Raw genomic sequence first — 23,589 nt, forward strand, 5'->3', positions numbered from 1 at the left:
TATTAGCTACCTAATATTTAAAATATTTGTGTGCTGTTTGGTTTACTGAAGTCGGTTTCATTGTTTAGAACTAAGAGCTCTGTGTCTGTAAAATGTTGATAATATAGGATATTGTGGTATCACATAGGATGAATATCTATATTGGTATATGGAGGTCCCAGAGGATTTTTGAGGAAGTCTCTAAGCTGAGATAAGAAGAATATGTAAAAGTTAGCCAGTCAAAGGGCAGGGAGAAGAGTGTTCAGGCGTGGCTGGTAGCATTTACAAAAGTCTAGAAGTGAGTGTGATTTGGGGAAATGGTGAAAGATGAAGCTAGATTAGAGATAACCATAGGCCAGATTATGTAGAGCTTTGTAAACTATGTAAAGAAATTGAGACCCATATCTTGAGAACACAAGGAATCACCAAAATGTGTTATTCAGAAGGGTGACACAATCTGATTTGCATTACTAAGACTACTTTACTTACATTCTATATATTGGAAAGGGAGATTTGGGCAAGATAAATTACAGACCAAACAAGTAAAGGTAACTGATGTAGAGGGATGTGTTGGGGTTGATCAGATTCAAGAGATATTCCAGAGATGGACTGATCAAATTTTATGATTGGTAAATGCACTGGAGAAATAAAAGGTAGAAAAAAGGATAAGGATAGATTTCTGGATTGAAATATGGTACAAATACTTGAAGTACATACTGTGTGTGTGTGTGTGTGTGTGTGTGTGTGTGTGTGTTTTAGAGAGAGAGATGTTTTAGCAACGCAGAGAGAATGAATTCTGATTTTTATATATTTATTAAAGAAAGAGATCACTGGGGGCTGTAATAGTTGGAAGACTTCATAGGGAAGTAGAGTGAGTTGGAATCTAAGTGACACGCAGGGTATGGGCACAGAGAAGATAAAAAAAATATCTGGTAAAGGGAGCAGAGTGGGAGAAGGCAGAGTAGGCAGTGTAGGAAGCAATGTTAAAAGGAATTTCTATCTCTTGCACCACTTCTGTTGCCTCAGAAGTGTCTCTTCTTGAGTAGAGTTATGGGCCATGTTGTGATACCTGTCCACTATCCACTGTCATTCCACTGAAGAGAAATTCCAGGAATGCTATAACCCAGCTGCTTTTCTTCATTTTCACCTCCTATTGCAAGGGGCCAAAGTAGAAGGCTTTGTGGCAGCCAGGTGCTAGAAAACCTATACCAGCTGAATGATGAAGCACTGACAAACTGCATTTTCTATTGAAGAGCATTTTCTGGGAGATGAACACCAATCTGATGAGTGCCCATGACTGTACCAAATGCCTTTCATAGGTATTCCTGTGTTGACTTTGGTATTCTGGGACCATAGCCATGTTGTTTAAGAACAGGAATTAATTTTGGTGATTTTTGAATTTAGTTTTGCATCTTTGGTAGCCTTTATTTCTCAACTTGTTTCAATCCTAGAAATCAGTGGCTTGAGGGTCATTTAAAAAAATATAAGTCAAAGTTCATTCCTGGAAGACTTATAGACTCATGGATCATGTGAGTCATCAAGTTAGCATGCTTTATTAAAGTCAAAATGAAAACTAATTACTGTGCACTGAACCTCACGGAACCCGGAGTTCTTCAGGTATAAAACAAAGGAAGTATGCAAAAGCATTTTTTAGCTCAAGGTACTCTGTGCAAATATTAAGTGATATTCAGCAATGCTCATGCTTAGGGAGTGTGAGTTCATGTCTAATCTTCCAGCTAATACCTTTTACCTCAGAGATAACCCATTTCTCCATATTCTCTCTTGGGTGAAGGCAGAAAACAGCTAGGCTCTATCCTTCCCAAAGCATTGTTTTGACCTCTTGGCTTCTAAAGCCCCAAATGTGGATCTCTTTTTCATCCGACCGTACCCTTCTGTTGTTTCGGTGTTATACACTGGATCACCAATGTGTTGTTCCTTTTTCTTTCTTCCTCTCCTCTTATTCTCCACCTTAATTTTTTGTTGTTTAGAAAAATCAGATCTTCAGTTTCTGTCTGCCAAACAAACTATTTCATTTTGATATATTTTGGTACATTTACCAAAATAATATTCCTTTCTTCATGCAGAGCTTTCTTTTTTTTTTTTTAATTTTTTTTTTTTCAACGTTTATTTATTTTTGGGACAGAGAGAGACAGAGCATGAACGGGGGAGGGGCAGAGAGAGAGGGAGACACAGAATCGGAAACAGGCTCCAGGCTCTGAGCCATCAGCCCAGAGCCCGACGCGGGGCTCGAACTCACGGACCACGAGATCGTGACCTGGCTGAAGTCGGACGCTTAACCGACTGCGCCACCCAGGCGCCCCATGCAGAGCTTTCTTTACATTTAGTTATTTCTGAGACACAGAGTGACAGAGCACAAGTGGGGGAGGGGCAGAGAGAGAATGAGACACAGAATCTGAAGCAGGCTCCAGGCTCTGAGGTGTCAGCACAGAGCCAATGCAGGGCTCAAACTCACAAGCCGTGAGATCATGACCTGAGCCGAAGTCGGAAGCTTAACCGACTGAGCCACCCAGGCACCTCTACATGCAGAGATTTCTTAATAGGAACTGATTTCACATTTCTTTGAAGAAACCATTTTTGAGAGAATAATCCCAGCCATGTGGCAGACTATGCTGGGCTTAGAGGTCATGGTGAGGAACTTGAATTAGATTGTATTCTTAGAGCAGTAAGAAGAAATTAAAGCGTTTTGAACAGGGTAATGACTGAGATGATCTGATTTACACCAGTCTCCTGGATATTTGAAGAACAGATTATAAGCATCTAGAGTGGAAGCAGAGAAAGCAATAGTAGTAGTTCAGGTGAGCTGGTAATGATTTTTAGTCTAGAGTAGAGCAATGCAGATGGATTTGAGATCTGTTTGGTAGGTAGAAGTTTAGGGCTTTGTGTGATGTAACTGATATGCCTGGGATGTAAGAAAATGCAGTCACGGGGACTATCATTTATCTCTTGTAGCATAAAAATTAATCATCAAACCTGAGTGCCCTACAACAGTAAGTGCCTGGAGTGGCTAGCTAGGTAGATTTGCTGATATTGGCTGGACTTGCTGTCATAATGGGATTTGCCTGGCTGTTGGTTAATCTCTAGGTCTCAGCTGGGATGAGTGGGGTAAACTGGCTTTACCATACACATTTGTCCAGCAGGATAACCTGGGCACATTCTGCCTGTGGCAGAAATGAAAGTGAGCAAGTAGAAATACAAAAAGTCGCTTAAGGGCTAGGCTCAGAACTGATAACCACCTCCACAATTTTCTGTTAGCCAAAAGAAGTCCTGGGACCAGCCCATACCTCAAGGGGTATGAAAATAGCCTCTGCCTTTAGTGAGAACTACAGTGTCACACAGCAAGGTCATGGATACAGGGAGAGATGAAGAATTAGGGCCATTTTGTAGCCAGATGCATGAAGAACTAAGTACGATTTTTAGCAACTGAATGTCATACTGTTCTTTAAGACTAGGGGAGGAATAGTTGAGTGGAAATGGATGTATCAAGAGTTCCTGATGAAATGTGAGATTCTGCAAGATATTCATCTTCTCCGTAAGACTTGTCCACTCTTCTTCCCTCCTATAGCACCTTGGATCCTCCTTAGCCTGAAGAAACTTGTTCAGTGGAGGTGGGATTCAAACCAAAGCAGTCTGATTCCAGACTGATTCCAGTCTGTATTCTTATAAGTACTATTTCTAACCCCACACTTAAGTTCTGATAAATATTATCTTCTCGATTTTATTATGTGCTTAATAAGATTTTAGTACTCCTTGTAGACAGATGCTCCTGGAAGCCTCCCAGTTAACTTGTCCCTAATCTGCGTCTTCAACCATTCCCCAATAATACTGTCAGAGTGATTCTTCTTAAAGGAAAATTAGACCATGTCCCTTATATTCTTAGAGGCTTTCAAGAGGTCTGCATTACTTACTAGATAAAGTCTAAGCACTTTAGCATGACTATAGGATCCCCCATACCCTGATCCCTGCCTATGTCATTTGTGTCTTTGTGTCCTCATCTGCCATTCTCTTTGATTTGTGCTCCAGCAGTACCAAGCTGCTCATTGCTTCTCATCAGTTGTGTACCATTTCATGCTTCCCTTTGTTCGTAGAGTCTAGCTAACTTTTCTTGGAAAAAGTTTTCTTTTTCTTCTCATCCTTCCCTTGTCCATCTGGTATATGTCTAGTTTCTATCACCACCCTGATAGAGCATCACCTTCCTGTGATGCCTCAGACAGAATGCTCTCTTTTATACTTTTTTTGGAAACGTTTATGTAAGTCCATTTTTATATGTATCATGTTACATTGTTTTATTGTTAGCATGTCTATCTTCCACTTTAGTTTGTGAGCTTCTTGATGATTGCTGAGTGATAGAATTAAATCACCCAGCACAATGACATTTGGCTAAACCATTCAACACCTGTCAGGATGGAAACTGGCAGCCACCCCAGCTACTCCCCCAGGGTGAAAACCAATAGACTAGCAAAATCTCTGCACTCACTTCTGCTGCACCTCCATAAATCATGCAAGGCAAATATCCTGCCCCTCTTATCTCCCCACCACTGCCAAAATTAATCTGCCCTGGCATCGTTGAAAAATGTCATGGGGAAGGAGATAGATATATATATAGTCCCCTGACCATGCACACTCTATCTTCTGTCTTCTCTAGTAGATACCAGAGTGCTCTCTCTCTTTTAATTTAATTTTATTTCATTAAAAAAAATTTTTTTTACTGCTTATTTATTTTTAAGAGAGACAGAGACAGAATGCAAGTGGGTTAGGGGCAGAGAGAGAGGGAGGCACAGAATCCGAAGCAGGCTCCGGGCTCCGAGCTGTCAGTACAGAGCCCGATGTGGGGCTCGAACTCATGAGCTCTGAGATCATGACCTGAGCTGAAGTCAGACGCTCAACTGACTGAGCCACCCAAGCACCCCCAGAGTGCTCTCCTATTGGTGGGTCTTGCCCCTCAGGAAATCCCCTTGCTTTGCACATGGCTATGTGAGTAATAGTTTACTTTGTGGTCTCTGGCTTGGGTGTGATATGTTTTGACATATCCTTAAAAAGGTAGAGCCTATGCATCATTATGTTCAGGGCATCAGTATAAGAACTCAATAAAATTTGTTTGTTCAACCGAGTTAATATAGGTCACTAAAATAACTGCCTTAGTGAATTGAGCACGAGAATAATCTTAGAATTGTGTTTATAAAATGAGTGGAATTTGGGCTTGTTTTCTCTGAAGAATTTAAAATATTTTACTTAAAATGTTGATTATAGTCTTATTTTAATTAATTAGCTCTTGCTTCACACAGACACACAAAGCACAAAAGAGGATTCTGGGCCAGCCCTAGTGGATTAATGGTGCCTCAGCTATTTAAGGCCTTAGTACACTTTTAAGTTCTCTGGTTCTGCAAGTTGGTACAAATGCAAAGAAGAATGCGCAGCTGAAATCTTTCAGAACAGACTTTTTTCACCCTCTCTGGACCAGAGAACTGATTAGACAAAAGAACCTCAAATGTGGATTAGGAATAATTTATCCTCTTAACTTTAGGCACATGAATATCAGAAAAAGAACTATTCTAATAGCATTAGGAATCCTGGTTGTGCTAATCCAGTTTATGAAATTTTAGATTATTTATGGGTCATTCTCAGACAATGGGAAAATAGGTTTACTAATAAAAGAAATTTGTTAATAACAATTGACTGAATGTCCACATATATGTTTATTCCTTTACTTATTGGAGTATATTATCTGTTTTTGTTCTTGTTTCCCTACTTAGAGAGTTTCTTGAGACAGTGCCCTTGTTTATTTGTCACTGTCTGGTAAAGCCCAGCACTTAGTAAGTAGTTATTAAATATTTTATTCCAATGTAAATCGTACTTATTTAAATTTGAATTTCTGCTTGTTAGATGCTAGCTTATGGAAATATATTTTTGTAAATTGATGTTGTATCCTGCATTCTTCCTAAACTCATTTATTCTGGCAGTTTTTTAAGTAGATTCCATCATATTTTCTAATAGAAGATCATGTTGCTGTAAATAAAGACAGTTTTATTTTTTCTGTTCTAATCTAGATGGTTTTTATTTCTTTTCTCACCTTATTTTATTGACTAGAACCTCCAGGACAGTGTTAAATAGAAGTGGTAAAAGAGGACATCCTTGTCTAATTCCTGATCTTAAGTAGAAAATACTGAGTCTGTCACCATAAAGTGTGATGTCAGCTATAGCTTTTTTCATAGATGTCCTTTATCAGGTTGGGGAAATTTTCTACATACTGAGGGTTTTGAATCAGGAATGGATGTTAGATTATGTCAAATGCTTTTTGTTGTTGTTTTCATTAAGATTATCATATGAATATTATTTATTCGTTTGTTAATATGGTGAATTATGTTTATTTTCTTAGAATATTAAACCAACTTTGCATTTCTGGGATAAACCAGAAACATATATCATCATTTTAATCAACTTTTAGATTCTGTTTAAGACTTTTACATCTATGTTCATGTAGGATATTAGTCTATAGTGTATTGTTTCTTGTAATGTTTTTGGTTAGTTTATGATGGCTTTAAAGAATGAGTTGGAAATTGTTATCAGCTCTTAACTTGTCTGGAAGACTCTGTACAGATTACTATTATTTCTCCCTTCAGTGTTTGATGGACTTCATCAGTGAAGCCGTTTAAGCCTGAAACTTTTGTTTTTTGACAGGGTTTTGATGACAAATTCTATTTCTTTAGTAGAGACGGGACTCTAGATTATCTATTTCATTTAAGATATCTATTTGATAAGATTTGTTAGTTTGTGTCTTTCAAAGAACTTATCCATTTCACCTAAGCTAGTGAATATATTGGTATAATGTTGTCTATAATAATTCCATATTATTTTTTTAATATCTGTAGAATCTGTAGTTATGTTGCATTTCTCATTCCTGATATTGGTAACTATACCTTTTTCCTTTTTTTTCACTGATAAATCTGGCTAGGGGTTTATCAGTGTTATTGATCTCAAAGAACCATCTTTTTTAATTTAATTTTTTTATTAATTTTGTTTCACGTTTATTTATTTTGAGAGACAGAGTATGCAAGCAGGGTATGGCAGAGAGAGAGAGAGAGAGAGAGAGAGAGAGAGAGAGAGAGAATCCCAAGCAGGCTCTGTGCTGTCAGTGCAGAACCCAACACAGGGCTTGATCCCATAAACCATGAGATCGTGACTTGAGCTGAAATCAAGAGTCAGAATCTAAACTGACTGAGTCAATCAGGTGCTCCAAAGACCCATCTCTTTAAGCATATATATATGTGTGTGTGTTTGTGTTTAAAACTGAATTTCTTGTTGGCTGAATATAGTTTGGTCTTTTTTATCAATTTGATAATATGTGTCTTTTAGTTGGGATATATAGACCATTCATATTTAATGTGACTATTGATATGGTTAAATTTGAGCCTACCATCTTATTGTTTTCTGTTCATTTCTTCCATTCTTTGTCCCTCCCCTTTTTTCTGCCTTCTTTTGGATTAATCAATTCTGTTGTTGTTAATACCATCTAGTGTATTTTCATATCAGACATTGTAGTTTTCATCTCTAGAATTTCTATTTGGGTTTTTTTTTAATATTTCCTGTATCTCTACTTAAATTTTTGAATATTTTAATATACCTGTCTGGTACCTATAACATATGTGTCAGTGTCAATTGACTGATTTTTGTCTTAATTATGGGTTATATTTTTCTGCTTCTTTGCATGCCTGGTAATTTTTATTGGATACCAGGCATTTACATTTTTACTTCATTGGTTGCTAGGTTTATTTATATTTCTTTAAACATTTTTGTGCTTTGTTCTGGGACTCATTGTTTTTGGAAACAGGTCCTTTTGAGTTTTGTTATTAAGATTTCTCAAGTGGGATTGAAACGTGCAGCGTAAGGCCAATTTGCCAGTACTGTCCAAATACTAAGGCAGAATTTTTCTGTATGTTCTACTAAATTCTCCATGAATCATGAGATTCTAGTCTGGATGGTGGTAATAGATAGGTCCTACTCTCAGTTCAATGCAGGTGACTATAATTTCCTCATATCCAGACAGATTCCTCTTGGCCTTGGGTAATTTGCTTACATAAAAGCACTGATAAATATTTCAGCAGAAAACTTAAGGGGGAAATTATGCAGAGCTTCAGAATTCTCTCTGTAGGTTTTCCCCTCTGTGGGACTCCTTCTTGTGAATTTTAAGTCACTGCATTCTCCTCAGATTCTCAGCTTCATCTCCGCAACTAGAATCTTCTAGGTTCTATCTAGGTTCACTTTCTGGGCATCACAGCACAGAAACATTTCATAGCACTAAGCTGGTACATTTGGATGACTTACCTTGTTTAGTGATCATCATTTTTTATCGTATGATGTTGAGTATCTCGGACACTGTTGTTTTAATTTTTATTATTTCAGGCAAGAGGATAAATCTAGTCTTTAAGAGCTTAATTTTGGTTGGGAGCTGAAGTTCACCAATTGATAAAATTTTTGACATAAATTTCAGAGACCTGCTTAAACTTCATATAGAACAACTTGGGGGGTGTGTGTTACATATCTTTGGAAGTGGGAAAGTGAGATTATAGTATTTTATGACTAAAGGCATTAGGCATAATATGCTAATGCAGGCTGGATAATGCAGGAGGCAAGAAATTTTAAAAAGACTGTTAAGACTTACAAATAGTGTGTACACTATGTATATGGTAGTGAATCAAAAGAGAAACTCCCTATTCTAAAGTTTTTTAATCTACACCCGATATGGAGCTCAAACTCCAAGGTCAAGAGTTGTGTGCTCTTCCGACTGAGCCAACCCGGTGCCCCAAAGTCCCTTTCTTCATCAGACTTCATTAGAGTTTGCATGAGCACAAGTGTTTGCCTAATTTATTATTTTTTTCACTCATTGAGATGTTTTATTTAATTAAGATAGACAATATAACCCCAAGAATATATAACATATGACATGCATTACCTCACAGCTTTGTATTTCCCCATTGTAACACCTGTATTGTATTATAATTGGCAATTTATTTGCTTCCCCAACCAATCTGTCAGCTTCTCTACATCAAGATTAGGGTGTTTTTATTTAGTCTTTTGTCCCCATTGTCTAGCACAATGCAGAACACAGCCGGTATAAGTGAGTGAACAAATGAATGGATGATTAGATGAATGAATGGTATAAATTTTCAGTATTAGGGTTGACTGTCAAGGAAGTTATTTTGGATAAATGGGTCTTTTGGTTACTTTTAACCAAAAGGTCAGGTTAGGTCTGACACCTAACAGTCAAACACATTTATTCTCAAGCCCACAGCCAACAGTCTAACAGCCAACACATTTATTCTCAAGCCCAAATGAGGTTGGTGTGTAATAATAATAGGGTTATGTGCTCAGTATGTTTGTTTTGTTTTGTTTTGTTTTGTTTTGTTTTGTTGTGAGTCAGCTTCACACCCAGTGTGGAGCCCAGTGTGAGGCTTGAAGTCATGACCCTGAGATCAAAACCTGAGCTGAGATCAAGATTCAGATTCTTAACCAACTGAGCAACCCAGGTGCCCCTCAGTACATGTTTTTTTAAAGTTTTAATACTAATCTCTGTGACAACATCAAGCTTTTTATTGCCTTCAAATTTAAACAAATAAACAGCAGTACTTCCTAAACTCAAACAAGTGAGAAGCTAATTATATGTCCACTTGAGCAATATCCAGTACTTACTTCATGATATGGCAAAGGCAGCTCTATATTCTTCCAATATGAAGCAATAAATTGATAGATAAAATTTTTAAAAGGCAGCGGTTAATTGTGGATCATGGCCTTGGCAGCAGGATCCATGTATGGGTTTCTAGGACCAAGAACAATGCCTAGAAGGGGTGCCTGGGTGGCTCAGTCTGTTGGACGACCGACTTCAGCTCAGGTCATGATCTCATGGTCTGTGGGTTCTAGCCCTGTGTCGGGCTCTGTGCTGACAGCTCAGAGACTGGAGCATACTTCAGATGCTGTATCTCTCTCTTCTCTTTCTCGCCTTGTGTTCTATCGAAAATAAACATTAAAATTTTTTTTTTAAAAAAGAACAATGCCTAAAAATGAATGAAGAGGTAAATGAACAACACTTCCTCCTTCTATAGGTTAATTCACTATCTCAAAATGACTCTGGGAGCATAACTCAAAAAAAGGAAGAGGTAAACCCATTTAGCAAGGTAATATCTATATTTGATGAGGATGCTATTATTATGGTTTATGAAGAGAATACCCATTTTTTAAAACAATGTATATTCAATAAAGCATATATTTTATAATCAAATGGCCTTGAGCCACTGTAGAAAATGGGCAGGAAGATTGTTTTTTAGGATATTTGTGAAATATAATGCTGTAGCTTAGCTCAAACTATTCAAGCCATGATTCAATATCCTGAATTCCAATCAAGTTTGTAAAATGAGGTGTCACATTGAAAACCTCTGCCAGAATTAAGTTGCTTCTCAGAAGGTCAGAATAGTACAAGGGCACACAGGGGAAGAGAAGGAGAGAAGCCACACATAAAAGAAAACATGGTAAAGTTGTGCATAAGTTATGGGGCTTTAATGATATTTTATAATTCAACATCTGGCCAGATATTTGATAGGTCATCAAATATAATTATGAAGAAGTGAAATATCAGAAAAGAATTCATTAAAGATGCTCAAGTCAGACTTGTCAAATTGACTTATTTCCAAACTCTGCTTATGTTACATAAAAAAAAAAAAGGTCAAGGGGGGGCGGAAATTAAATTAGATTCTAATAGTTTACCATGCAAGCTTTGTTTTGTTTTGTTTTTTGTTGTTGTTTTGTTTTGTTTTTACCATGCAAGCTTTGAGGATTAGTTTGCAACTGCTGATAATGGCACAAAAATGTGCATTCAAGCTGTGAGATATTCCGTGAAACTGCTACAATGACTTTTTCTGGCATCAATCATAAATGCAGAAATTCACATTCAATCCGATTTGCTAGCTTTTTTTTTTCCCACTATAAATCTCTCATGATCTTTCTTTAGCTAAGTTCATAATAACTGCCTGGTCATATACAGTTGAGGCAATTATTCGAAGAAACTACATCTTGGGGCGCCTGGGTGGTGCAGTCGGTTAAGCGTCCGACTTCAGCCAGGTCACGATCTCGCGGTCCGTGAGTTCGAGCCCCGCGTCAGGCTCTGGGCTGATGGCTCAGAGCCTGGAGCCTGTTTCTGATTCTGTGTCTCCCTCTCTCTCTGCCCCTCCCCCGTTCATGCTCTGTCTCTCTCTGTCCCAAAAATAAATAAATAAAAAAAAAAAGTTGGAAACTACATCTTAAAAATCACTTTCATTTTTAGTGTTCACACTTCTGAGTGGACACTATAGATTTTTTTGTTTGAATCATCTACTGTTGAGCTAAATTGCTTTTTTATATATTTTTGTATGAGGACACATTTCTGAGTGGGTAATGTGTGATTATTTATATTCATTAATTAGGAATTTCTTTTAACAACTGATTTAGAAAGGCTCCAATTGCACTGAAATTACATTTTAACTGTTACATTGAGAAGATCTATTTTAGATTGTTATGGCTGTGAAGCTTCTAACTAGTAGAACATAGATTTGAAAGAATCAGTATAAAGTTCACATTTGAAATAGGGTAGAAGAGACAGTGGTGCCATCTCTTCTATGAAGGGCATTAAATGAATTTCTCTACTATGGAATGGAGGAAAACTATTTAATCAGTCATTGGGCCACTGGATTCTTTCAGAGCTTCTGGGAATGTAAGAGGTGAAGAGAAAAGGAAGTGACAAGGAGTTCCTTCTTCCTCCCTGCCCGATGTCCAAACTTGGATTAAGTTGGAAACATTAGCTGGGTTTACAGAAATAAGTAGATTTGTTGGTCTTTATTGAATTAACAGTCAGATTAATATAGTAAAACTACCAGCAATTCAATAAACATATCAGTCATACCAATGACTAGTTATATTTTCTTTGACTAGACCAACGCAGAATCCAAGATTAGTATAAAGGAGCTTAGAGATTATCTAGTACAAACCTCCCACTTACATGTTAGGATATTAAAGTTTGAAAAGTGTATCTAACTTATTAGTAAAAGTCTCATTGCTTTTACTCTCAGCTTAGAATTGAAATGGCCTTCAATGGAGTACTACGTGGCAATGAGAAAGAATGAAATATGGCCCTTTGTAGCAACATGGATGGAACTGGAGAGTGTGATGCTAAGTGAAATAAGCCATACAGAGAAAGACAGATACCATATGTTTTCACTCTTATGTGGATCCTGAGAAACTTAACAGGAACCCATGGGCGAGGGGAAGGAAAAAAAAAAAAAGAGGTTAGAGTGGGAGAGAGCCAAAGCATAAGAGACTGTTAAAAACTGAGAACAAACTGAGGGTTGATGGGGGGTGGGAGGGAGGGGAGGGTGGGTGATGGGTATTGAGGAGGGCATCTTTTGGGATGAGCACTGGGTGTTGTATGGAAACCAATTTGACAATAAATTTCATATATTGAAAAAAAAATAGAATGGAAAAAAAAAGAATTAAAATGGCCTTGGTGTGGAGTATAGCAACTAGATTTGGGGTATGTCAAAGCATATTTTCATATTTGTCAATTTTAATCTTTTCTCTCCACCAGAGAACATTTACTTCTGACAGCCCATGTGTGGCCCATATGGATGCCAGAGAGCACTTTTCTTTTTCTTTTTTTTTTTTCTAACATTTATTCATTATTGAGAGAGAGAGACAGAGCACAAACATGGGAGGGGCAGAGAGAGGGGGAGACACAGAATCTGAAGTAAGCCCTAGGCTCTGAGCTGTCAGCACAGAGCCCAACGCGGGGCTCGAACCCACGAGCAGTGAGATCATGACATGAGCCGAAGTCAGACACCTAACTGACTGAGCCACCCAGGTGCCCCCAGAGAGCACTTTTCTATGTCACTTTTGATTATCAGGGGTGGGGCTCTAGGTCTTGTCTCTCAATTGGGCTATACCCAATATGAATGTCCAGACTGAGTTCCCTGGCAAAATTTACTTCCCACCATGGAAACCAATTTTCATGAACCCAGCTTGTAGGAGTCTGTCAAGCCAATAAGAATTAAGCTGTGATCTTTCTAGATTCAAACAGTCATGTTAGTTAAAATCATGCTACATGAGAGATAAAGCAGTGTTTACCAAATCTACATTGTCATAAGAATCACCTGGGATACCTTTTAGAAATACAGATTCTCTCTGAAGATTCAGGCTCATTAGATCTAAGTTGGTAGTTAAGACAAGATGGAGAAACACCACAACAGGGCATGCAGGCTGGCTAAGGCAAGGCAGACACAATAGAACTTAGATGCCTGTTATCAGGGTAGGAAAAGCTTAAAAGGCAAGATCAGAGGTAGATCAGACAGAGAGGCAAGGGACCTTGTTCTTATTGGTTAGAGCATGCTTCAAAGTTGAGGCCAGTCAGGGTCATTTTTGGCTCTAAGGAAAGACTCAATTCTCTGGAACTACCTCGTTGGTTCTTCTTCTAGTATTGTCTCATTAATTCCAGTTTACTTTGCTATGTCAAATTGTAAGTTCCTATAATTCCTGATGTTCCCAGTGTCCGGCATCATTGTCACTTGATTCAGATTGCTGGAATTAAAACAAAACGGATTCTATAGGGATGGTGAAGAAAACTTACACAGAGGAATTCTTCCCGTTAAAGATGATTTAAAACTTTGCCTTTTAAAAATCATTGCCTGAGACTGTAAATGTACAACTCTCTCTTTAACAATGGTGGGACAGCTTCATTCTCTTGAGTGCTTTAGCGTCTGAATCTTGTGGAAAAGGAATGCCTTTTGTTGTGACCGGAGGCTATGGAAAAGTGTTCATGCCTTCAGATGATCTGGAGAGCTGTTCACTTCTGTCTTAATTCTCAGCAGCATCACATGGCTCCTCTGAGATCTTTTTTTTTTCCTGGTGGAGAGGATCTCTTAAATTATTTTACCTCCTTGTGCCTTTGTTTCCTCTTTTAATATGCCAGTAATAATTATACCTACCTCAAAGAGTTCTTCTGAGAATAAAATAAATTATTAATGCAAAGTACTTAGAATACTGCCTGGCAACAAGTGCTCAATAAATGTCAGCTATTATTATTTCTGTCACTTCAGAAGGAGAGTAGTTATGATGCTGAGGTAAGACAGAAAAGAATCATTGGGTCATGTGGAAGATTGATAACAAATGGTGGCCCTTATTCATGCCCTCTGCAATCTGTCTTCATAACTCTTTCTATCAAGAGATGGAATCTGTTTTCCCACTCCTCGAAACTGGGCTAGTCTGTGACTTCCTTAGACCAATGGAATGTGGTAGAAGAGATGCTGTGCCAGTTCCAGGCCTAATCCTCTAGAGGTATTGCCCAAGTCCACTCTGTGTCTTAGGACTTTTGACTCTGCCATGAAAAAAAGCTTAGGCTAGCCTGCTTAGAAGGTGAGAGACCACATGAAATGAAGACGATTCATCTCAGCTGAGGACATTCCAGGTCAGGCAAGACCAGAAAAACTATCCTGAGCCCAGCTGAAATTGCTTAACTGCAGAAGTGTGAGTTGCATAAATAGTCATGGTAAGCTTTTACATTTTGGGGGTGGTTGATAAAGGGGTAGAGGGCTTTTGGGAAGAAAGGTAAGTTGTGGGAAGGTGGCCAGAAAACGTATAGTAAGCAACAGTGTAATAAGGTTTAATAAGGTTTGTTAACCAGATTTGTCAGTGCCTTCTCCATTGGTGAGTTGTTGAGTTCTCCTTTTCCTGTTATAGGAAAGGGGGACATCTTTACAAATGGAAATTTCCTCCATAAATGTGAATTTCTTTTACAAAAGGGAAACGTGTGCCCTGATTTTAGATCTTTTTCTGGGTGTTCTGGTTCTCAGTAGCCTTTAGCTCAAAATAACCCATATGCCAAAGAGGCATATTTTGGGGTGGTGTATTCTGGTACTGTTTAAGATACAGAAGAAAAAAACCCCAAAATTTCTGGTCTTCAGGAGTTGTATTAATTTCCTATTATTACCACACACTTAGTGACCAAAACAACACAAATTTATTATCTTATGGTTCTAGAGGTCAGAAGTCTAAATTGGCTGGACAAGGTCACTTTCCTTCTGGAGCCTCTAGGGGAGAATCTATTTCCTTGACTTTTCCGGCTTCTAGAGGCTGCTTCTATTCTTTGACTTGTGGCCCCTTCCTGTTTTGAAGCCAGCTGCGCCGAATTTTCTCTTGTGTTTTTTGCTTCCATCTCCTCACATCTGTCTTCCGTATTCCTCCTGTCTTCTATAAGGACCCTTGTGATTATATTGGGTCTACCCAGGTAATCTGGGATGACCGCTCTATCTCAGGATCTTTATTTTCATCACATTTGAAATGGTTTTTTGTTTGGTTGGTTTTTGTTATTGTTTTTTTTTAAGTTTTATAAGGTTGATAATCAGGGGGTTTTGGCATGAGGACATGAACTTGTTGGGGGGCCTGTTATTCAAGCAGACACAGGAGGATGCATTTTAGTAAAGCTCATCTTTATAGGATAAAGCCCAAATTTTTGAATATGAGTCAGATAAATTTTTATGTTCTTTCTTCCCAGCTGTGTCTCCAGTAACTCCCTGCCTCAAATACGTAGTTCAGCACTTCTGCTTCTATTATTCCTCCCTAACAGTGTATCTCATCCCTATGATTCGCCCTTTTCCTGCATACCCCTCCTCAACATCCCAGCACCCACTGCCTGGAAAAATACTCAGCTAGGGGCTTCGCCTTATCTGAGAAATAGCATCCCTCTTATTTACTCCCAAAGGCCCCTTTGCCTGCCTCCACCACTGACTGTATTATACTATATTAGAACTGTTTATGTGTTGGCTGTCTTGCTCCATTACTCAAAAGCTCCTTGAGAGTAGGGAGTGTGTCATTCATTTTTTAAGGCTCATCACTTAGCATGTATCTGGCACACAATAAGGGCTTAAGAAATGCCAGATGAATATCACTGAAATTATTTATCTATTACTAATTATATGAGGAAGAAAGATGGGAAAAGTTGAAGGAGTTTTTATCTTGAATTGTTAAGAAAGTTTTTGGTAAAGAACAGATTTCTCGCAGAGCCTGGAGAAGGAACAGCAGACAGGGGAAAGATGAGATGAGATACACATGACTCACAGGCAGTGATGATAACAAGAGCCAGAGGCACTGAAGCTTGAGGGCTGCTCCTCTCGGTTGGGGTGTTTTTGATGTGTGCCTGCTTTGATCCCTGCTGTGTAGCTATGGCCCAGGATGTTCTGGAATGAAAAAAACTACTTACTGTTTCCTGTTCCCAAGATCCAGGGTGTGTTACAGAAGAAACACATGGTGAGGGGGTTGGTGGCAAAAGAATATCATTTCCCAAAGGTAAATAGTCTCTCCAACATGGCTTCAGAGCTGAAGCAAAAGCAAAGAGGATGTACAGAGAGGCCATTTCAGTGTGCAGGAGAAAAGCAGAATGCAGCATAAAAGCAGAGACAAGAGGAAAACACTGAAGGGTGAGGTCAGCAAAACTGTGTTGGTAATGGCAGCAGTGGCGCACTGAGCCATGCGTGGAGGGATTTTGTCAGCCTCTTGGACAACACATGGGTACACAGATAGTGACATCTCAAGTGCTCTTATACTAAGGAACAGGACAACACAGTTGAGATCATGATGCGGGGGGACACACAGAAATACACTGCTGCCCCTCCCTGTATGGGAGACCAAGTGGAACTCCCACTGTGAGTTTATTTTTAGAAGCATGAATTCTGTCATGAATTATGTCCAAGTCATTCTTATTAAATTTATCTGAGGTGCGGATTCAATTATTCTCAAAAATTCCTTTTTGAAATAGAGCTTCCAATTTAGAAGTATGCTAAATCTGTACAACAGTCAGATCCTATTGACCATCTCAGGCTAGACTCTCATAAATGTACTGGTAGTTTAATCTTCCCAGCTTGGTAGAGAGAGAGCAGAATATGAATTTTTAAAAGGAAGAAGTACGTAGAACACCTTTGGGAGGTCATTGTGGGAAAATCAAGCACTATCATGCCACACATATTAAACAGTTTAAAAGGCAAACAGCTGGGACTGTACCTAAGCAAATATCTGATGGGACTTGCTTAAAAAGAAGCTCTTTCTAAAATAGGCTACTTTTTAGAGTTAATTGTCCCAGCTCCCATATCCCCGTATTTGATGGGGTATATAAGCCGAGATCAAAGTCACTGTAGTTCCACAAAGGTCTAAATCACATGATTTAGCACATCAGAAAAGAGAACTGGAAAAGTTCTTGCACATTTGGACACTAAAAAAATAGTTGACAGAACGAACACAAGTGGAAAGAAGCTGAAGCACCGAATCTATAAAACTTGTGCTTGTGAATGGGGTTAGCAATTGGGATGAAACATGAATGCCCTAAGTCCTGTGAGCCTCTGAGGCTTGTTTGGGCCTCCACAATTTGGTCCCAGCAGAAAGCTAATAATATTAATAGCTGTGTTTTAATTGAGGGTGCGTTGTGTACTACATTGTGAGCTGGATATTTTAGATATATTGTTTCTAACTCTCAACTCCCCAAGGTACATAGTATCATCCCTGTTTTACACAAGGGGAAACAGCTGTGAAAAGTTAAATAACTTTTCCAAAGTTACATGGCTAGTGAATGACAGAACATCAAACCCAGATCTGACTGCTAAATCAGTGTTTTGTACTCATCATACCACACTATCTCCAACAATATATATATTCCGAAAAATATTATCCTTGTAATAAAATTAGTACATGTTTGTAATAAATACAGGAAACATAGAAATGTATAGGGGAAAAATCAGTAATGACACCTCCACTGCTTTGTAAACATATGGCAATGCAAATAACTGATTCTCATTATTTGCAATAATGTTCTATAAAGTCACCATGGATACTGAGTTAGCAAATACTGAAAACTTGCTTCTAGGATAATTACAAGTTTAGGTTCCTGTGAGATTCTGGTCACATTTTCATCAATCCATTAATTCATAACCTTGTTTTGTGTGTGTTTGTTTAAAGACATATTATTTAATATATGTTGTTGATGCATTAATGTTAACTCATAGCCAACAGTGCTATAACTCATGCCTGAATGAAGCTTATCTGACACATGCATTTTCTCTGTAAGACACATTCCAGTTTTGGTATGCCTAGGGACATTAGATAACACTTTAGCTCTATGCTTGGGGTTAATTTTAAACAGTGAAACCACAGACCAAAAGCACAATAATGCAAAAAAACATAGCACCACATAGACTGCAAAAAAAGGACAATTACTTAGAGTATGAGAGCTGAAACAAGAAGGCAGAATGTCACCTTGTTCAACCTTAGTTGGAAACATGCGAGTTGGTGATTCAAATATTACGCCACTCTGGTATGTCCAGGGATGACCGTGAAGGTGCTGCAAGTGTCAGTTTGAGGGTTAAAGCAGACGAGTTCACAAATATGGAGTTGTGAATAATGAGGATCAAAAACTGATTGGTTCTGTGAAAATCATAGACACTGTACAAGAGAACTTTTCAGAAACATTTATTCTATAAAATCTCATTTAGAGACTTCGGTGCCCCATGCCCAAGACAGATCCGTGCAGCTAGCTATTTATTTCATTTAACATCTCTTGAATCTCTCCTAAGTGTATGCTAGGCACTGATAGGTATTGGAGATAATAATGAACAAGACAGTTCTAGCCTCTAGAAGCTCATGGTTTGATGGAAGGAGACAGACAGGTAAGCAAATTATTTTAACAAATTGTGGTAAGCTCAGTACTGGACATAGGCATGGGGTCTTTTGGGAGCACACACAAGAGAGCCACTTCATAGAGGAGGGGGTGCCTCAGCTAAGTACTAAGGACACAGTCTGATTCAGTCAGGTGAAGATGAGAGGGACTGGTGACTGTTACCGCAAATAACACACGGTAACATAGTAGATGTTAACAAAGGCCAATTAATGTGATTCGGAAGTCTTTGGAAACCAGTAGTAAAATGATTAATTACTAATTATTCTGGCCTGTGTTTTCCAGATAGCACAGGTTTTACTATATTTCTTTTAGCTCAGCCTGGACTTTATGGATCATCATAGCATGATTCATGCTTCCAACATGTCTTAAATGCTGGATAAGCAAAGGATCTTGTCTTGGTGTAGTATTTACCCAGGTAACTGTATTTGTGTCAGCTTTCTACATAGATGATAAAATCCCCCAAGGCAAAGATTTTTCTGAGTTCTTGGTAGAAAAGTCTGCAAAGAGAAATAATTGTCTACTACATAATTCGGGTTCCCTTGAGAGTATATATTAAGAATTTAGAAAGTTTATCCCAAATCTGAATTGTTCAGTTAAGCCTTCTCCTTTTCTGTCTTGTTCCATGTAGAAGCAAAGACTTGAAGGGTAGAGAGAGGGAATTATCATTTTTTTAATGTTTAAAAAAATTTTTTTTTAACATTTATTCATTTTTTGATAGAGAGACAGAGTGTGAGTGGGGGAGGGGCAGAGAGAGAGAGGGAGACACAGAATCCGAAGCAAGCTCCAGGCTCTGAGATGTCAGCACAGAGCCGGACGGGGGGGGCTTGAACTCACAGACTGTGAGATCACGACCTGAGCCGAAGTTGGACGCTTAACCGACTGAGCCACCTGGGTGCCCCATTTAATGTTTATTTTTGAGAGAGAGAGAGCACAAGCAAGGGAGGGAGGACAGCGAGAGAGGGAGACACAGAATCCGAGGCAGGCTCCAGGCTCTGAGCTGTCAGCACAAGCCAACATGGGGCTCGAACTCAAACTGAGTTCATGACCTGAGCTGAAGTGGGATGCTTAGCCGACTGAGCCACCCAGACACCCCTCATTTATATTTTATATAAGGATAATCTCATATATTTTCCTTTTCCAGATATTTATATTTATTTGTTTTCACTTGAAAAAAAATGATAGAATTTAGAACAGTTACAAGGATATACACATTAAAAAATAAGCCTTCATATCCCCCCAATTCAGCATGTACTGTTTATCAATTGCTTGTAATTATCTTGAGGAAATGTTCTTTGCAGTTATCTACATATATTTAAAATGTAAAAGGCATAAAAATGAAAACAGAGGGCACAGTGGATAATAAGTATCCTAAGAAGACAGTTCCTTCAAACTCCATTTTCCCCCAAAAGGTAATGGTATATTTTACAACTCTTAAACAGACTGGGTACAAAGGCAATAAATAGTCTTTAGATTTTCTTACGTGTTTGTTTTAATTTTAAGGGAAAGGGAACTATTGTTCATTGGGACACATTGTATGCATATTCTATGCCAGGCACTTTGTACATGTTATCTCATTTGGGCTCTCAAAGATGTCAAGAAGGAAGTATCATTCTCATTTTATAAATATGGAAACTGCATGTCAGAAAGATTAAAAATGTTAATGTAATGGAGCCACAATTAGAACCCAGTCCTGCATGATCCCAATATTTATGCTCATTCCATATATATTGAAGGTCCGATACATTATGTTTATTATTTTGGCTATAATTATACATACAATTGATATTAGCTCAGTGGGTTAAAAAATCCCTAACAGGGATTTGTAACTGTAAATTTATGCTTCTTAAATTTGTGCTTCATATCACTTTGTATTTAACATTATAAAGCCATAAATATTCAGTAGAGTCGAATCCCTTTTAAGAAGACAATTCAGGACTAATCAGAGCTGCATCAGAGGAGACCTGCAGATGGCCCTGCTGCCCATGAGTCACCAAAATCAAACTTCCTAATAGTTTAAATAAACAAAACAAAAGATAGTCATTGTAGAAATTATCCAACAATGATTCCAAAAGTTAAATTCAACCAACATTAGGGTGATTCCTTCCAATCTATTGTTTGATGTTAAAATTTGATTTTCAGTTTAATGAACAATGAGTATTGTGCTTGATAATTTCTAGCCTAGCAATAGGTGGCATGAGTCTTAGTGGAGGGGACACAAGAGTATCAATTAAGCTGGGGAAGAGAAAGAAATTTGGACTCTTTGCTTGAGCATAAGGTGCTGCCTGACAAATCAGATCGTGAGAATCATGAGACAGAATGCAGTCTTCAGAACTTCCAAGTAACCTGGAAGCTGATGAAAGCCCACAAATGTAAAAATCTGAGACATTGTACATAATGAACAAGAATGGCAGGTCTTGATCATTGTATTTTTAGCTTCGGCATGAAGTTTTGGGAAATTTATTACCAATCTTAAATCCTAAGCAGCCATAGAAGTTTTAGAAGACAAAAAAAGAGCTACTTTCTCTTGAATCATTAAAAGACATAAAGTCCTGGAGAAAGAACTTCCAAGATTTTCATAGGGCTGTCTCTGGTTGGTAAGATTATGGGTGATTTAAACTTTTGTTTCCAAATCATCTACAATAAATGGAAATAACTTTTTAACAAGAGAAATTAAAATTAGTAAATGCTAAAGTAAAAACTAAATGAAAACTGATTCTCACAACCTCTCCTCCCTCCGTCCCCCTTTCTCTCTGGTCTCATATTAACAGAGATCCTCCCCACCAACCCCTCGCCACTTTTTGTTCTTTTTAATGCTAGGGATCCTCTGTGAATTCCCCCAGCTGCCAGGACTATTGGCTGCAGTCCTCTTTAGGAACTGTATGCTTGGCAGAAGGGAGTTGTCTCACTCAAGGTTACACCTCCTCTTCAGAATCAACCCATATTCAGTGACTGGTTTACATAAAGGTACAAAGGCCTAGCACTTTCTCTGTTTGGGACAATTCTGAAGAGCCATCTCAGCTTCAGAGCCCCTCATGGGATCAGCTGAGGCCTCTGTTGCAATTGCACTGTAGTTCAACTTTTTCTTTTGCCCCATCCCAACTCCATCACTTTCTTACAAGTGTTCCCAAGAGTACTTTCCAGTAATATTCTATGCAAATATTTGTCTCAAAATATGGGGAACATGACCTATAATAGAACTAAGACTAGTTCCAGGAAGATGACTAAAATTGAGTTTTAGAGTCAGATCAGCCAATGGCTGGCTCATAATGAGGGGACTATCACTGGTGGCTGGTAAGGTACTAATAGTCCCTGCCCAGACTTTTATTGGTGAACTGCCAACAGCTCCCAGCCAGAATAGCAAATATAAAATAGTATCATTCAATTGTTCTCTGGGATTGCTTTTTTACAAGTCTACTGTTATTTTTATTTTCCTGTATAAATTATGTTTTTCTCTGGATTTTTAAAAAAAATGTTTATTTGAGAGAAAGAGAGTGCGTGTGCATGCAGGGGAGGGGCAGAGAGGAGGAGAGAGCGAATCCCAAGCAGGCTCTGAGATGTCAGTGTGGAGCCCTACACAGGGCTTTCACGACCTGAGCTGAAATCAAGAGTCAGAAGCTTAACCGACTGAGCCACCCAGATGATCCTCTCTGGATACTTTTAAGATTTCTCTATCAATAGTTCTCAGCAACCTGATTGTAGTATGTGCCTTGGTGTGGTTTCTTTCTTTTGCTGGGGGTTACCTGAGTTTCTGTGGATTTGTGGTCTTCATCACATTTAGAGGAAATGCCATTACTTTTGACCAATAATTTTTGTCTTCCTTTTTTCTTCTCTCATTCCTAGGCTCCTGTTGTACACATACTCAGTTTCATAGTTTCACACACTTCACTGAGGCTCTGTGCTTTTTTCTCATTTTGTTTTCTCTTTATCTTGGGTAGTGCCTATTGCTGTTTTCAAGTTCACAGATCTTTTTTTCTGCTGTCTCTAATTTGCTCTTAATTTCATTATATATATCTTTCATTTTGGGTATTGTATTTTTAATATTTACAATTTCTATTTGGATCTTTTTAAATATCTTCTATCACTGTGTTCCCTATTTCATTCATATCCTACAATATACTTATAATAATTGTTAAAGTGTCTGTTAATTCCAGTATATCTGTCATTCCAAGGTAAGTGTCTATTGACTGATTCCCCCACTCCCCCCCCCCCCCGTTATGGGTTATGTATATTTTTTCTGTTTCTTTGCATGTCTAATAATTTTTTTCTTTTTATTACTACTATTATTTTTCTATTGAAGTATGTTGGCATACAACATATTAGTTTTGGGTGTACAACATAATGATATAACATTGTATATATTATGAAATGATCACATAGTAAGTCATGTCTGGTAATTTTTTATTAGATGCTGGACATTGTGATTTTTACATTGTTGAATGCTGGGTTTTGTTTTATTTTTAAAAGTGTGGAACTTATGGTGGCACACAGGAAGTTACTTGATCAATTTGAACATTTTGAGGCTTGTTTTTAAGATTTGTTAGGGTTAATCCAAACCAGTTTTTATTCTAGGGCTAATTTGGTCCCACTAGTAAAGCATAACTCTCCTGAAGATGCTATCCAATGCCCCATGTATTAGAAGCTCTATTCTGGCTGGTAACATGAACTATTCCCAGCTCAGTGAGGTCCAGGGATTATTTGATTTACTGCTTATGTTATTCTTTTGTTTGTCTTGTTGAATAGTACTCAAATGATTTCCTTCACACAGCCCCAATTATTACTCAGAAAAAACCTTTAGACTATTCTGCAGATCTCTAGAGCTTTTTGTTGTTTTGCAGCTCTTCAGTCATCCTGAACTCTGG

At 38.2% G+C, this 23,589-nt stretch overlaps 1 long non-coding RNA gene across 1 annotated transcript in view; it reads left to right on the plus strand.

Annotated features, from left to right (window-relative positions):
• Positions 1-4,808: 4,808 nt before the first annotated feature.
• Positions 4,809-23,589, plus strand: part of LOC122480626 — a 28,609-nt gene continuing 9,828 nt past the window's right edge. Inside the window, exon 1 of the long non-coding RNA XR_006296605.1 lies at positions 4,809-4,971. This is a non-coding gene — a long non-coding RNA (uncharacterized LOC122480626). The remainder of the gene's footprint in view (positions 4,972-23,589) is intronic.

This window comes from Prionailurus bengalensis, chromosome C1 (genome assembly GCF_016509475.1).
Source record: "Prionailurus bengalensis isolate Pbe53 chromosome C1, Fcat_Pben_1.1_paternal_pri, whole genome shotgun sequence".
NCBI classification, from domain to species: Eukaryota; Metazoa; Chordata; class Mammalia; order Carnivora; family Felidae; genus Prionailurus; species Prionailurus bengalensis.